At 39.5% G+C, this 10,000-nt stretch overlaps 2 pseudogenes; both read left to right on the forward strand.

Moving 5' to 3' along the window:
• The first annotated feature begins 3,597 nt into the window (after positions 1-3,597).
• LOC148728488 (uncharacterized) lies at positions 3,598-5,541 on the forward strand (annotated as a pseudogene).
• Positions 5,542-6,613: 1,072 nt separating this feature from the next.
• The window catches only part of LOC148728489 (uncharacterized), a 5,647-nt pseudogene continuing 2,260 nt past the window's right edge, over positions 6,614-10,000 (forward strand).

Genomic DNA, 10,000 nt, shown 5'->3' on the forward strand with positions numbered 1-10,000 from the left:
GTGTTATATACTTACAGAAAGCCATTCAAAAGAGAAAAACCAAAAAAGATTTTCTCAAACAGGTATGTAACTATTTCTTTCAGTGTTTTGAAGTACAAAGATCCTGGTTTCCTATTCTAATCTGTCTAATTCAGGGATAATTGAGATAGATAAGAATCACCTCTTTCTTTCAGAGTTTGTGGATTGCAGTCTTATGCAAACTGTGAAAGACGACCGCTACGGCTGCACTCCCTGTTTTTATTTCATTTGAGTTTCTTTGTTTGTTTTCGTTGTTGCTGTCATTCTTTTGTTGTTCATCTGTCTCTACTTTAACGGTCAGCTAACTGTGGCTTTGGGTCAAACGTTTTCATTGTCAGGTTCTTAGCGCCTTGTGAAAGTCCCAATTGTAACCTTTGCACTTTAACCGGAAATAAGACATGTTGCTCAACAATTCTTTTTGTTTTCATTTGTCAGCACCTCCTGTCTTTGAAAATAACCGCGGAAATGTCCCCATACATTTCTTTGGCCATCCCTTCTCAATCTGTAGCAGTGAAACTCGACATTGTATACATGGATCTCCAAAGGTTGGTTATAATTACAATAAATGAATAAACAGACAGACAATTCGAAAGTAAACAAATAAGGTAATGAAAAAAATAGAAGGGAAACTGAGGGTCAAGAGGTTGAATTTGAGCTGCTAATGACCAAGTTACCCAAAGAAATGTGAGGGGAAGGGTGTTGACCTCATATTTCTTTGGTCAAATAGCAGCGAGGTCAGTGAAAATCCCAAATGATATCGCTGCTGAGAGAAATATAAATTTTGCCCCCGTAGAACACATCCGTGATCTATATTTCAATCCTATGTATCGCTTAGGATGCCCGCGGAGGTTGTACCTTGAAGAAAGACAACAATAACGTACACGACTATGCAAGCAAGAGCAGAATACGTTTGCAGAATTCGAGAAAATTGGATTGCTCAGCCGTTATGCAGATCCGTTGTATTGGTGTATAACGATTACTTCGTTGACAGGGCAAGGTGCCTGTCGGATAATGGCTTTGTGATGGCTAAGAGGGCCATTCTAAAAGAAATCAATGACAAATCGAAGAGACCCGGGATTTAGTTTCCGTACTTCGACGCGGTTCTACGTGAAGATCCCCTTGAGCTCCACCCATGTCAACCACCCTGTCGGGGAGTCGTCCACGATAGGACAATACGTCGATAAACCTGTAGTCGACAAAATCTACGAGCTTGTAAAAGAAAACATAACCAACCTTTCTGAGGTGCAAAGGTCCCTTAACAAGTATGTGGCAGAAGAATTATTTTCTTACCAACCCGAGGAAAGAAGACCGAAGACAAACAGACGATACTACCCTGGTCGCCGGGACTTACGTAACCACATTGCCAAGGCGATTTCAGCAGTGAAGTATTGTGATGATGACCAAGAAGCATTGGCTAGAAAAATTGAATAATAGCAAACCAAGTCTCCCAAAAGCAACTTCTTTTACAGAACCAGAGACATCGTCATTAACGACATAGATAAACCAAGATCTAGAGCTGCTGGGGAGACCTTCCTCTTTGTTCATCAAGAGCCATGCCAACAACGAATGCTTGAAAGATATGGTAGTGAACTGACCTTGATGGACGCCACATACAAAACTACAAGGTACGCAATTCCTCTCTTTTTCGTTTGTGTACATACTAACGTGGGATATAAGGTCGTGGCTGAATTTATGTGTCAATCAGAGGATCAAGCCTCTATAAGTGAAGCACTTGCTATAATTAAGGGATGGAACCCAGCGTGGAATCCGGCGTACTTCATGGTGGATTACTCCAATGCAGAAATCGCTGCTCTCGAAGAACAATTTCCCAAAAGTGTGGTGTATATATGTGATTTCCACAGATTGCAAGCAATGCAACGCTGGTCAAAGTCAAAGAAGAATGGCCTTTCGTCTGCTGAGCAGGAAATATTCTTAGAGCTCATGAAGAGCATCGCCTATGCTCCTACGGTAGACAAATTAGAGAAGCGATTAAATGCTTTGAAAGAATCCCGACTTTACAAAGACAAACCTAATGTTCAGAACTATCTAAACAACACATGGCTATCATGCAAAGCTCGTTGGGCGCAAGCTTTTCGAAAGCAGCAGGTGACAAACATAGTTAACACCAATAATGGCACTGAGGTGCAAAACAAATTGTTCAAGTACGATTACCTTCCGAGATCAATTGACAAATCAGTTTATGGCATTGCAACAATGCTGGTAGAGTCTTTCGTTCCTGACGCGCACAGAAGCTATTTGGAAAAGAACTTGAAGTTTAGCCATGCCTATGGAAGATACAATTCTAGGATACCGTCGTATCTACACAACCGACCACCACAGTTCGTTAAACACTGTTTGAATAGTAGATTTCCTGCTGGGGAATTCACCGAAGCCGATGTCTCATTCGTAAATTTTCAGAAAGGCCAATTGAACGTGAAAAGTGCAGCTAATATAAACAAGAAGGAGCTAGTTGACTTTTCGTATCCAAGTTGTACTTGTGCCTCGTGGCTGAAAAGTAATTACCCCTGCAAACATTTCTTTGCAGTGTTTGCCTGCTACTCTGAGTGGGGATTTGAATCACTACCCCATCAATACAGGAGCAGTGCCTTCATCTCTCTTGATCTGGATCACTCGATTATAAATAAGCGCGACAATAGCGCACAGAGGTCTGGCATTCCCCAAGGTACAGCGAAAGTATCATCATCCTCTGACGACCATGTAAGGCTAGCCAACACCTCTGGCGATGAATCAATGAAGTGCAAACGAGCAGAAGCAGATCCTGAGGAGAGGTCAGATGTCCAGCTACCCAACAACAGTCCCAGTGGCACCACTCTGGTTCCTACAGTTGAAAAACTGAGGAAACGATTTCTTGATGAGATCGATACTGTCAAGAATACTGCGTACATAGTAGATGACGAGAGCACAATGTCAGCAGCTCTGAAGCAATTGGAAAATATTCAGCTGATGCTGCAGAAGAGCTGCTCGTCAACAAATGGTATTCCTCTCAGAATAAGCCCGGTCAAGAAGAAATTAAAGATCACGTCAACTATATACCATCAAGTATTTCACAAGCATTTGCCCCCCAGACGGCGCTGGAAAAAGAGGACTCCGAAGGCTGATGTGATTCTCGTTGGAGACAGCAAAGACGATGTTGATGATGGTGACGCTAAGAGAAAGGTTAGCTGCATGTTTAATGATAAACTGAATCCTGAAAGGAAAATCAAATTTGGATCGCTTGATTTCGATGCTCGTGAGATGTCACATATTTTCCGTGTATATCTACTATGAAATAGCAGGTGAGGGCTTCTCATCTTATCGGAAACATAACTGCGTCATCACTCGTGTTTATATCACGTCTTGTCAACTTATGCTAGCGCTGTGTTTCCATCAAGTTTCAGACCATAGTTTTTTACCCTCTATCCATGAGTGTTTCCTAGCTAACCGATATGAATTTTTTTCAGGCAACAAACGTTTTTGTTGTGGACTTAACTGCGAGTGGCAACGATGGGCAGAAGACTTAATCGCAGGACGATAAAGCAAACGCTTCCTCTCCAGATCTTGAAACGTTAAGGTTAGGTGATGAGTTATTTGATAAATACGGTTAGTTTAAATGTTCATTCACTTTGGAATTTTGGTGTTAAAAGGAACGGAAGCGCTGAGCTGCCAGTGAAACAGCTGAAAGGTGAACCTACCAAAAGACTGTTACGCGCCAGTAAAATGGGCCTGAAGATGACAGACATCATGTTCCATGCCGGACCTGCCAAGCTAACTGTTTCTGATGCATGGACGTTGATCCATCCAGAGGTTGCCAAAAGAAATAAAAATTTTAACAGCGCAATACCAGCTTTGGAGCCCGGTTGGCTCGTGGACAAGGTGCTTCTCTTTTTATTAACATCGAATTTCGTCGATAGAGGCATAGCCTTGATGTTACTTTGTGGTCACACCTACAAAGTCCTTCCTCTCAAAACAACTTTCTCCCTTTTTTTATGTTCTTGAAGGTTATTGAGGCAGTCCTGTGGCACAGACAGACAGACAGACATCTATATTTATACAGGATAGCCCCTTCAGTGTAGTAAACACTGGTATCAACGGGGGTCCTGTTACCCACCCAACCCACCCCAGGGGAGGACATCCATCACACAGTAATCTCGTGCGTGGGAAATTAACGTCTCCTACCCCTAACCCTGCAGGAGACGGTACCTCCATTTATTCGTCCCTATCCGAGAAGACTAGAATATCTAACCATTTCTTGATGTTAAAGAAAGGAAGCATATTCTTCTCAGTTAATTTTAAGACCCTGAGTGTTGGTCCGGCCGGTATTGAACTCTCGACCTCCCGCACAGCAGTCCGGTGCTCTCCCAATTGAGCTAACCAGGCGGCACATGACCTTAGTCTACAGCGATATTTTTGTGGCTGACACAACAATGGCAGAAATGGTAAAGCGACATTCCAGCACTCGCTTGCTTTGGTCAGGAGAGAACTTTGCCCACATTTGTAAAATATTTATTCCTATGAACAACTCTGGAAATCACTGGACTCTTCTGTTGAGGACATAACAATAACAATCTTTTTTTATAAATCCCCTTAAAGTCTAGAACTTTTCAACTGGACTTGACATTGTGAATCAATCATTAATCGCTCTCGTGCTTTTGGTTTAAAGGTTCTGGATCGGCAGCAGAAAACCAGACATTACTTCGATCCCATGAATGGGCGCGTACACACCATTTTGAGCAGTAACTCAGTTCCTAAAGGCAAACTGATGGAACTGATCGATGACATTAGGTGACTTATTTCTACCCGGTGTTTTCCTTTTAATTAGGTGCACGCAGATAAGTCATAGTTATGTAATTTTTGTACTTTGTTTGACTCTGCAGTGCCGTTGCTGATCTCACAACGGGATGGAACTGCAAGTCATGGCTGTGTGTTGAGCCACTACATTACAGACTGATAGTTATAACTGTGGTGTGATTGTATGTCTTGTGAGTAGCATAACCACTTGCTAAAACCTGCTTTGATATGACTCTACATCCTAGTTTTGAATGTGATAAAATGTTTAGTTTGTTTGTTCTCAGTTTGCTCGGTGTTTGTGTGAGGGGTTAGATGTCAATGGAAGTTACAACGTGCAAATGGAAAGAGAGAGAATAACGTCTGTCATATTTGGCTCCTGTTACGATGACCTTGATGAGTAAGCTTTGATGGTATCAAACAGTATTGTTTCTCAAATGCCGCAAAACTCTCATCAACTAACTGTATCTTTTTGTTCAATTACAGGAGAAACACCGCAGTCTGTAAGATTTGTAAAGACGACGATGGAGAGGATTGGCTTGGGTGTGATAGCTGTGGCCAGTTTTTCCACGCAAGTTGTCTGAATGTGCCTTTCGCAGAGACGCTTACACAACATTTCACCTGCCGTTAGGGTGGCTTCTTTTCGGATCAAGTGGACTTTAATGTCATGTCTAGACCTTAATCTACCAGGATTGCGAATACAGTTCTTGGTAATCGATTAAAATATATATTCAGGAACGTCACAGATCCAAAATCGTAACATGATGGAACCCACAAAGAACATCTCAGAGTTCAAGATGTTTTATTTTTGTTCGATTCAACGTTTAGTTTTCATCCTGAGTGCTTCTGTTAAAGTAAATAGAAAGAAAAAGTTTGAACGGAAAACAATTATTCATCATATGGTTGTTTTGAGAAAAGTTCTCCTAAATCGAGCGACCTTTATCGAAACATTTGAGGGATGGTAAACACATTAGCCTTAATTTGGCTGTTTCTTGAAGCTCTGAGTTTTCCTCCTTGGACATTTTAACATGGAATAGAGGCGATTGTTTATATATAATATGAAGTAAGAGAACTTCAGCTACTTGAATTTTTGTTATGAAAGTTTTCCATCTTAGCCTGTAGATACAAACTTATAAAAACACTAAAAAACTATTCAGATCGAGAACTAAATTTTTGTAGAGTTCCCAGCTTTTCTTTTCCCGGAAAAATAGTAGAGATTGCAAAAATCAAGTGAAAAGCGCGCCAGCTGTGATTAACGCCTTGGACAACCGGAAGTCGGTCACGATACTTTCTTTACGTCGCGTAGCAAGTTACCAAACAAAAATATAATTTTTTGATACCGCTCCAGATACCTTCATTGCTTATTAGAGCAGTGAAAAATATATTTATAGTCGAAGCTTTTGAAAAATTGCTTAATTTGTTATTTAGCAAAATTTATTGTTAACATTTCGGGATTGATACCACAATTATTTAATGCAACAACTAGAAATGATTTGTCTCTACATGATGTATTAAAGCTATTTCACCACTGACCACTCATATCTCGGACTACATTTCTTGCCCCGCTCGTCGCCCGTGATATAGTAACTCCCTTTAATCACGCTGACAAAAGGGCCCGCCGTGTTCCCGCCAGTAGACGAGATGTACTGATTGGCTTTCTTCCACAAAAACAGTAGGTGATTGGCGAAAGTAGTTTACTCTAACCCAGTATCTTCTCGGTCAAAAAGAAAGTTGACATGCGCAGTGTTGTCCTGTTTGTTACATGCGTTCGGCGCAAATGACAAAATTTCGGTAGTTCACGATTTGCAAGATGTCTTCGAGGAGTGAGCCTCCCTTGAGAAAACAATCTGGACTATGGTGTGGCCATTGCAATGAATACTTATCGAGAGCAGCTTTCTGGAAACATCGTAAAGCTCATTATAATGTGCACAGTGAACGTTGGACGACTATAAAAGATGACGCTGAAAATGTTGAACAAGAAGCAAACAGAGGAAAGTATGATCCGGAGTTCCACGGAGAATCGGACCTATCTGATTCTTCGGGTGACGAGGATCTTGAGACAGCTATATTTAATCAAGGCATGTAGCGGCTTATAACTATTCAAGGCTGGTCATAAAACATAACAAGATACTAAGAAAGTAAATGCTAGACTGACAGCTGCTCTAAGTGAAGAAAAAAAAAAAACATAAGCATGCTAGCTGCCCCAGTTCCTTCACGTAATCCCAGCACAGGGTTTAGTACCCCCTAAATTCATCTCCATAGCGTACACTACAAAGCTCTGAAACGAAGAAAACTAGCCATCCATAATTAGTGATAATGTTGCTGCTGGGATCAGCCATGGACACATTTCAAAGCCCATGCAGAATGCCAGGCTAACAAATTGACCTGACCAGAGGAAGGGAGCCCACAGTTCTTAATAAGCCATAGACTGAAGAGTCACGTTTTGTGTAATCAAACTTGGTCATGGTTTTCTAAGCTATATGTCAACATTGGCTGCTAGGCAGTTGATATTTATGAAACAATAGGACTCCTGACCGAACAGTAAGCAAAATAGATTTTAAAAGATTACAACAGTATTCCCACCTAGTCTTCTTGGTTATTGTTGCTGTGTGCACATATTTTTTTTCTGTCAGGCAAATTGGAAAAGGCAAATGAGAATGTGTTGGGTTGAAATGAAAAAGGATTTAAAACAAATGTCAAGGGGTTGTAACGTCACCGGGCTTAGGTTTCTACAAAATTTGGAGATATTTCATTACCTTTGTTTAACAGGTTCTACCCAAGTTGATGATTGTGAGGATTCATTCAATTTGGGTGACGACGTAGACTTTCTCAGTGCAATGAATGACGATAAGGAGGGAAATAAGTCTGATGAGGTAGATTTCCAATGTTATACCTATATTGTTATTTTGAATTTAACTCAAACATGTAAAGCACACACTTCTGTAACAAAGCTAATTTGTAATCACTGGTGTAAACTCTTACATTGTACATGTAAGTCTTGTAATACCTCAGTTTTGTGATATTATTATTCTAAACACAAGCGAGGCAAAGCTCGCGATTGTTGTTACAGTCTCCTCGGAGTGCAAGCTAACTTGAGTATCTGGGCTAAACGTATAATCTCCCATTAAGTTGTTGCATGCACATGTAGGGACAACACTGAGTCTTCAGCAAGTAGCTTTTGTGCAGAAATGACAAGAACTGAAAAAACCTGAATGTTTAATTATCTCCTGCAGAACATGATGCATGGTCTGGTTTTTGTCAGTTATAACAATGGTGAACAATAGAAATGTAAAACATGCCTCTTCTTATGTGCAGTATTTGCTTTCATGATTATTGTGTGTTTGTTAATCTTCTCATGTGCAGTTGTATCTATTCACTGCTAATTTATTGCTCATGTAATAACAGAGCTGCAAATAACATCCGGACATTGGGTGACCAAAATTTGCTTGTGTCCAACAAATTCTCAATTGTGGTTGGACATGATGTCCAGGAAATTTTTTTTTTTTTTCCTAATGCATTTTACAGTAAGGATGAAGAAAATCTGCCTTGAGTAAATTACTAAATCTTACTCTGTGCTGGGACGATCTTATTAACTCAAGGGTTTTGTAAGTCACGCAACGACATTAGCTACCTGAAAGATAGCATTTGATAATGCCTGTGGAAAAGTAGTGAGTTGCTTATATTTGTTCAAATTTTTTGAGAGTCATTACAGTAAAATTTCTCAACAAATTAAATACAGTTCACAAATTATACACAAGCTGTACAAGCTCTACACAAGCTCAGAATACACAAAATGTCCCCTCTTAATGTGAAGATAATTATTATTTATTTCTATGCATTTTATTAATCTGGTGGAATTTCTGTAAGAGTTTGTTATGGTTTCCTTTATTTATTATTGTACTCATTTTCTTTTGCCTGTCATTTTTTGTAATCAAACTCATATTTGGGTAAACAAAATAAAATTGTAGTGTTTGAATTTGGTTTCCACTCAATTAGTGCTATGATGGAACAGTGATAACACAGACCCTCATAACAGTGAAATGATACATGTTACTGTTAAAATAATAATTAAAGGTACCAGTGATAAAAATGCAAACCAAAGCAAGGAAGTAATAGCTTGATAATTTAAGAAAATATAGTTTTCAACCTTTTTCGGTGATATCTGACCAAGATGGTGTCTTAGCAGGACCTACAGTACCTACATTTTGGTCACCCAATGTACTGACTCTATTGATTAGCGATGCAAATCAGTTACATCAGTTTGCATGAAGAATAAACCCAAAAATAGAGAGAAAACAGATACATGTAAGGCCTTGTTAATAATATAGCCTTGAAAGTTTGCATATTCTCTACAACAATGCCAGCAATCTCATAAAACTGTTCGCTGTGTTCAGGTTTAGAAATTAAACGAAATCAATGACAAAATAGTTTCACATTTAGCTTTTAGGAACAAATACTTTAAAGAAGGCTTGAGGCAAGGAGGCATTTTCAAACTGTAAGGTTAATTGAAACATAGGATTGCTTTATAGGCTATGGGTTGTACTTGTAATTACTGTTTTGATTGTTATATAAACAACCCTTTATAATGAGAGCAAGAAAAACACTCTCTTCTCTGTTGTTCCATAGACAGCCTCTAGATATGAGCAATTTTGGGCTCTGATTGGTTCTTCATTACTGGGCCATTAGCTCATTTCAAACCAGTAGATTATCATAAGTATCCCACTGGCAAGTAAATCTTGTATATGCTTTTGTAGGCAAGAGTGTTTCTCCAACAGAGTGTATCTTTGGCTCTCAACATTCAGGGTTGTCTATACAATTTTAAATTAATATGCCACTTCACCCTACCATGCAATGTTCACGAGGAATCATTATTTTTTTAGATTATCTTTAACTTCTTCTACTCGACTCGATTTTGAGGACTAATTGTCAAATATCCAATTGGTAAAGAAGTTGGCCCAGTGGGCAGTCCAAATAAATATTTCTTTCAGAGAAAAGAGTCTTACATTTATTTATACCTTTTCCCGATTCTGTGCAAGGCTGCAGAGGGTAAGAGCGCACAGAGATAAGTTCTGACATCTTAACGTTCCTTTACACAAAGTGTGCCTTTACACAAACCTTAGGTAAACGGCATAGAGGAGCATGCATGATTCTGACCATCTTAATGTTACCTTTACAAAAGCGTATTTAAACGTTCAGT

This window comes from Stylophora pistillata, chromosome 6 (assembly GCF_964205215.1).
Source record: "Stylophora pistillata chromosome 6, jaStyPist1.2, whole genome shotgun sequence".
Taxonomy (NCBI): Eukaryota; Metazoa; Cnidaria; class Anthozoa; order Scleractinia; family Pocilloporidae; genus Stylophora; species Stylophora pistillata.